Raw genomic sequence first — 8,099 nt, forward strand, 5'->3', positions numbered from 1 at the left:
GTTTCTCTTCCTGTTTTGGAATTCTGATTACACTTAGGTTATTCCTTTTGATATTATCCCACCTGAACCTTAGGTTTCCTTCATTTTTTTTTTTTAATTGTGATTTGGGTGAAAATTTATAGAGCAAATTAACTTTCCATACAGCAGTTCACACACACACTTGGTCTCACGACATGGACTAAAATTTACCACAATGCAACAGCTGCCCTCCCACTTCTTCCTGATAGTTACCTCTTCTCTGTGCCCATCTCTCCATGCACTCCCACCACCTGAGCTGTCTCCCTGTGCATAAACAGTTCTTCATTCTCCCATTATTTTTCTCTCTAAGGAAGGCTTCCTTCATTTTTTTTTTTTTTAATCTTTTTTTCTGATTGATCCCTTTCTAAAGAAGTATTCAGGTATTTGTCTTCAATTGCATTCATTCTGTCTTCTGTCAAATTGATTCCACTCCTTTGCCCTTTCAATGTGTTATCTATTTCTGAAAATTTGGTATTAATCTTCTAGATTTCTATCTGTAGATTTTGTATCATTTCAAATTTTTCATTTATTTTGCAATTTTCTCTTGTATTTTCTTTCAAAATTGTTCTAGGATTTTGTCTGTGTTTTTCTTAATTTTGTCAGTGTTTTCCTTTATCTGTCTCTCAATCCTTTGAAGATAACTAACTATAATTATTTTGAATTCCTTATCAGGGAGTTCCAATGCTGCTTCTTCCTCAGGGATATGTTCCAGGTCTGTATCCTGCTTCTATGTGTGTACTGTGACGGTCTGTTGTCTTTAAGACATTGTGACATCGTTGTATTTAGATTTCTGTTAGATTTCCAGTCCTTCATGTCTGGAATGTCCACAAGGACATTTGTGTCCTGGCAAGTGGAGCCTACTCTTTGGTCCCTGGAATCTGAGAGAATGCTATTGCTTTAAACATCCAAAATGGTCAAACCACTTGTAAACATTCAAAATGGCTGCATCCTCCATGTAGTCAAAATCCACAACTCAGTCTGTCTCCCTCTTCGTTGCTTCCCCTTTTATTAATTAGCCACTAGTGCAGTCCTCTGTGCTGCCCCTGGCTAGCAGGGCAAATTTTTAGGTTAATTCTTAGGTCCTGACACCAGTTGGAAATATTCAAGCTGTCCATGCTGTCAAGATTGCTGACAGACCGCAACTCCATGTCTCCTTTCTTGGTGTTTTCATGCAGGTTCTACTACCAATAGGAGTTTAGTCCACTCCTGTATCCTGACTTTCAAAGATCAGGACTCTAGGATTGTCTTCTGTATCTGTGTTAATCGATTCCCCTTTTCTTTGTTGAAGAGGGTCTGTGTAGTTTGTCTGCCTATTCTGCCATCTTACCGGCAATGCTACCAACATCTGATTTCTTGATTGCTGCTCCCATGAGTGTTGACTGTGGATCCAAGTAAAATGAAATCTTTGACAACTCCAGTCTTTTATCAGTTTATAATTCTGCTGCTTGTTGGGTCAGTTGTGAGGATTTTCATTTTCTTCATGTTGATGTATAATCCGTACTGCAGATTATACTCTTTAATCTTCGTCAATTAGTAGTTCTAGTCATCTTCATTTTCAGCAACCATGGTTGCTTTCAGCCAAGATCCATCTGATATCAGCAATGTTTTCCATCATTCTATGTTCTCTTCTGAATCCAGCTTGCATTTCTGGAAGTTCTCCGTCAAAATACTGTTGCAACCATTTTTAAATTAGCTTCAGCAAAATTTTACTTGTGTGTGATACTAACAATATTGTTTGATAGTTTCAGAATTCTGTTTGATCACCTTTCTTTCAAATCATCACAGATATGTATATCTTCCAGGCAGTTGGCCAGGTAGTTGTCTTGTATTTTACATGGGATAGACTAGTAAGTGCTTCCTATGCCACATCTATTAGTTTAAAATTATCCATGAGTATTCTGACAATTCCAAGAACCTTTTTTTTTTTTTTTTTAACTAATGTCTTCAGTGTAGCTTCAAGTTCCTCCTTCCATACCATTGGTTCTTGACCAATTATTTTTGTACAGTAATTTTGTGTATTCCTTTCATCCTCTTCTAATGTTTCTTGCATCATTCAACATTTTGCCCATACAATCTTTCAATATTGCAACTCGAGGCTTGCATTTTTCTTCAGTTCTTTCAGCTTGAGAAATGCCATACTTGTTCTTCCTTCTTGGTTTTGTAACTCCAGGTCTTGTCATATTCCATTATAACAATTTTCTTTGCCTTCTTGTGCTTTTCTTTTAAATCTTCTATTCAGCTCTCTTGTCATTTCTTCCATTCACTTTAGCTACTCTCTCTGTTCTACAGCAAGTTTCAGAATATTTTCTGACCTCCATTTTATTATTTTCATCTTTCCTTGTCTTTTTAATGACTTTTTGCTTTCTTCATGTATGATGTTTTTGATGTCATCTTATATCTCATCTAGTTTTTGTCATTGGTGTTCAAAGTATCAAATCTGTTTTTGAGATGGTCTCTAACTTCAAATGGGATATATTAATTTCATGTTCTACAGTCAACTCCTGGCCTTGTTTTGGCTAATGATATTGAACTTCTCCATAGCCTCTTTCCACAGATGTAGCAAATTTGATTCCTATGTATTCCTCTGGAGAGATCCACATATATAGCCACCATTTATGTTGTTTTAAAAAGGTTTGGTAATGAATAAGTTGTTGGTCTTGCAAAATTCTATCATGGTATCACCAGTGTGATTTCTATCACCAAAGCCATATTTCTAACTTCTTATGATTCTTCTTTGTTTCCAACTTTTGTATTCCAAAAGCCACTAATAATCAATACAACATGACTGCATTTTTGATCAATTATAGCCTGCAGGATTTGGTAAAAAAACTTACATTTCTTTTTTTTTTTTGCTCTAGTGGTTGGTGCGTAAATTTTGAATAATAGTAGAATTAATTGGTCTTCCTTGTAGGTGTATGGATATTATACTATCACTGACAGCATTGTACTTCAGGATAGACCTTGAAACCTTCTTTTTGATGATGAATGTAATGCCATTCTTTCTCAATTTATCATTCCCAGCAGAGTAGACCATATGATTATCTGATTCAAAATAACCAAACCAGTTCATTTCAGCTCACTAGTACCCAGGATATTGATTTTTATGTGTTCTATTTCATTTCTTGACAACTTCCAATTTTCCTATGTTCATATTTGTACATTACACATTCTGAATATTAATGGATGCTCCTTCTCATTTTGAGTCATGCCCCTTCAGCAAATGAAAATCCTGAAAGCTTTACTCCATCCAAGTCATAAAGTTTGACTATACTTTCGTGTTGAAATATGGATCTTTTCCGGCTCCAAATTTCTTGGCATAGCCAAGTGAGTGCCTTCAGCATGGAACCCATTTGTTGAAACATCTCATTGAGTATCCTGTGCATTCTTAGACCCTTGTTCTTTGCCAATTCTTTCAGTGCAGCTTTGACTTCTTCCTTCAATATGATTGGTTCTTGATTATATGCCACTTCCTGAAATGGATGAACATCAACCAATTAATATTGATACAGTGACTCTGTGTATTCCTTCCATCTTCATTTGATGTGTCCTGCATCATTCAATATTATGACCATAGACTCTTTCAATATTGCAACTGAAGGCTTGAATTTTTTTTCCTCAGTTATTTCAACTTGAGAAATGTCATGTCTTCCCTTTTGGTTTTCTAACTCCAGGTCTTTCAACATTTCATTGCAATAATTGACTTTGTCTTCTCGAGCTGCTCTTTGAAATCATCTGTTCAGGTCTTTTATATTGTCACTTTTTCCCATTTACTTTAGCTACTCTCCAAAGGCAAGTTTCAGAGTCTCTTATGACATCCATTTTGTTGTTGTCTTCTGTTTTTGCCTTTTTAATAATCTTTTGCTTTCTTCATGGGCAATGTTCTTGATGTCATCCCACAGTTCATCTGGTTTTCAGTTATTGGTATTCAGTGCATCAAATCTACTCTTTAGATTATCTCTAAATTCAAGAGGGAGATAAGCAATGTCATATTTTTGCTCTCATATACTTGTTTTAATTGTCTCCACTTTCAACTTGAACATGCATATGAGTAGTTGATGGTCTGTTCCCTTGTCATCTCCCGGCCTTGTTTTGGCTTCTTTCCACAGATGTAGTCAATCTGATTCCTGTGTACTCCATCTCACGAAGTCCATATATATAGACATATTTTATATTGTTGAAAAACAGTATTTGCAATGAATAATTTATTGGTCTTGCAAAATTCTATCCTATGATCTCCTGGTTTATTTCTATGACCAAGGCCATATTTGTAATGATTCCAAAGAAATGTGATCCCATAGAATATGGAAACTATCTAGCAATATAATTAATATAACATGTGAGTAAAGTATTGCTGAAGAAAATTCAAAAACAATTGCAGCAATAAATTGACAGAGAACTTCCATAAATGCAAGCTGGATTCAGAAGAGTAGGTGGAATGAGGGGTATCATTGTTAATGTTAAGTAGCTCTTGGCTGACAGCAAAGAACACTAGAAAGATGTTTACTTGTGTTTTATTGACTATCCAAAAACATTTGATTGTGAGGATCATAATAAATTATGGATCACATTGAGAACAATGGGGATTCCAGAACATTTAATTTTACTCATGAGGAAACTGTTCATAGACCAGGAAGCTGTCGTTCGAACAGAACAAGGGGATACTGCACGGTTTAAAATAAAGAAGGGAATGCATCAGGGTTGTATCTTTTCACCATACTTGTTCAATCTGTATGTTGAGCAAATAATCCAAGAAGCAAGACTATATGAAGAGCATGGCATTGGGATTAGAGACAGACTCATTAACAACCTGTGATATGGAGATGACATAGCTTTGCTTGTGGAAAATGAGCACTTACTGATGAAGATTAAAGACTACAGTCTGCAGTATGGATTACATCTCAACATATTGAAAACAAAAATCCTCACACCTAGACCAATAATATAAATGATAAATGGAGAAACTACTGAAGTTGTCAAAAATTTCATATTACTTGGTTCCACAATCAACACCAATGGAAGTAGCAGTCAAGGCCTCAGATGACATATTGCACCGGGCAAATCTTTTGCAAAAGAACTTTTTAAAGTGCTGAAGAGCAAAGATATCTCTTTTAAGACAAAGGTGTGCCTAACCCAAACCATGGTATTTTCAGTGAGGTAGATTGACACAGTGGCTTTCACGATTGACTCAGGAATAGCAAGGATTGTTAGGCTAACACAGGACCACACAGTGTTTCCTTCTGTTGTAAATAGGGTGGCTATGAGTCAGAGTCTACTTGACGGCACCTAACAACAAAAAATATATGTTTTGGGGAGACTGCTTGTTCCCAGTCATATTTTGAGTTCCTTCCAACTTGAGGGACTTATCTTCCAGTAACAAACCAACCAATGTTTCTGGGCTATTCATAAAGTTTTCCAGTAAAAATCCGACAGTATTTCAGTGCTACTCTTAAGATTTTTACCAGCCAATCCTTTTGGAAATGGATGGCCCCATTCTTCTTCCCCATGTGTCTTAGTCTGGAAGTGCTGCTGAAACCTGTCTAACATGCATGACCCTGAAGGTAAAATTACACCCAATCACAAATAAATAAATAAAGAAAGAAAGAAAGAAAGAAGAAGGGAAAAAAAAAAGGAGATATTATATCTGTAGGAAGTCAAACTTGGTCTTTATGTAGGCAGGAAGGAGTTTGATCAATCTCCTGTTATTCATTCAGATGTCTTTGGATGTTTCCATATACACTATCAAGATTGACTGGTCTATTCAAGGTATCATTTCAATAGGGATGAAGTTTTGGATCATCTTATGTTGTAAGTATCTTTGATTATCTAATGTGCTGGTTGACAGTAAGGAAAATCTATAATGGTTGGTGGAGGTGGGAGATTACATAGAGAACTGATGCTAAAGTGGATGTTCTACTTATTCACAGTTGAGATTAAAATAACAATAAGTAATATTAGAAACTAGACAGATTTTGTTTTTTTATGAACTGACAAAAATTTAAAAAGAAGCATAGGCAAAGAAAATGTAGTCTTAATCACAGAAACAAGGTGAAAAAATATATATACAAAATAATCTAAAAATATCATATGATGGAAGTGCAAGTAAATATATAATCTATGAGCTCCCTCTCCCAAAAAAGAAAAGTGTTTAAACTCTTATTTGAAGGAAAAGACTCTCAAACCATAATTTTCCAAATTTAACCATAATGAAAAGACAAGACAAATCATAAAATAGAAAATAGAACAGTGATAACAGACAATGTAACTTAAGTCATAATATACTAATTTAAAAAAATAAAATTACTAATTCTGATGAAAGTGCAGGTTATAATTAATATAATTATCCTTTTATATAAACATGAAAATCATTCAAGAAAACTGCAGAAAATAATGTACAAGATGTACATTAAATAAATTCTAAATCCAATTAATGTTAATATTCATCTTACTTCCTTTAATCCTTTATTTTTAAAAGAACATTCAAAGATACTAATGAACCCTTTGGGTATTTATGTTTTTTAAAGTCAGTGTTTCCAATTTCTGGCCAATTTCTTAAAAAATATATACATGCACACACACACACACACACATATGTATGTTGTTTTTGTTGTTGTTTTGTCCCATCGAGTTGGACCCAACTCATAGTGACCCCTCCTGGGGTTTCCAAAGCAGTAACACTATGGAAGTAGATTGCTCAACCTTCCTTCTGCGAATACACACACACACACAAACACACACATATAGACATATATAGACATATATATATATATATGTATACCCCATCAAGTCAGAGCTGACTCATAGCACCCCCTCATTGGTTTCTGAGGTGGTAAAGCTACAGAAGTAGATTGCCCAAATTTCCTTCTGAGGAGCATCTGGTGGGTTTGAACAACTAGTCTTAGGCACTACACAACAAGAGCTTATATATATATAACTCCTAACCAGAAGGTTTGTGGTTGTGGTTCAAACCCACCAGACACTCCACAGAAGGAAGAGTTGGCAATCTACTTGCATAAAGATTTACTTATGTGGAAATGTGAAGGGGATGCTATTAGTAAGAATTGACTCAATGGCAGTGAGTGCACTTACATATATATGTGTATATATATATGTATTTGTTGTTGTTGTTGTTGTTTTGTGCTACCCAGTTGGTTCTGAATGATAGAGGCCCTAAGTACAGCAGAACAAAATACTTCCCTGTCATGTGTATGATGATTCCTCATGATCCTTGCTATAGCTGAGTCACAGTGTCAATCCATCTCATTGAGGGTCTTCCCCTTTTTTGAATGAATGTTTACAGTTGTTTCCTCCTATTTTGAATCTGTCCCCATCAGAAACAAAAGTCCCCTAAACTTTACTTCAACCACATCATTATTGTTGATGCTTCTTTGAGGAGGCAGTTCTTCCCCAGTCGTATTTTGAGTGTGTTTTGATCTGAGGGGCTCATCTCGTGGCACTATATCAGACAATGTTTCAGGGCTGTTCATAAAGTTTTCTAGTAATGTATCAGACAGTGTTTTACTGCTACTCATATGTTTTTACTGGCCAATTATTTCAGAAGTAGATGACCCATCCTTCTTCCCAGTCTGTCTTAGTCTGGAAGCTTCTCTGAAACCTGTCCACATGAGGTACCCTGCAGATATTTGAAATACTTGTGTCATAGCCTCCAGTATCATAGAAATGTGCAAGCTACCATATTATGACAAACTGACAGATGAGTGATTGAGAGCAAATCTAGGGACCCTAATTTATGACATAAACAGACTATCACTCATATCTCCAAAGGCACAAACAACATTAGATAAACTAGATATTTGGGACCTTCTAAATATTAAATCTTTATGAACATCACAAAACTTCTCCAAATGAGGAAAAAGGGAACCTACATACCTGGAAAATATATTCAGCAATAATATATATTCTTAAGGTTTTCACTGGCTAATTCTTTGAGAAGAGAACACTTTCTTCCTTCTTCCAAGTCTGACTTAGTTTGGAAGCTCCACTGAAATCTGTCCACCATGAGTAACCTCCAGCCTCACAGCAAACACAAGCCATCACAGGAAGACAAACTGAGAGACAAGTGA

This window comes from Orycteropus afer, unplaced genomic scaffold (assembly GCF_000298275.1).
Source record: "Orycteropus afer afer isolate SDZICR_OR568_19922 unplaced genomic scaffold, OryAfe1.0 scaffold00682, whole genome shotgun sequence".
Taxonomy (NCBI): Eukaryota; Metazoa; Chordata; class Mammalia; order Tubulidentata; family Orycteropodidae; genus Orycteropus; species Orycteropus afer.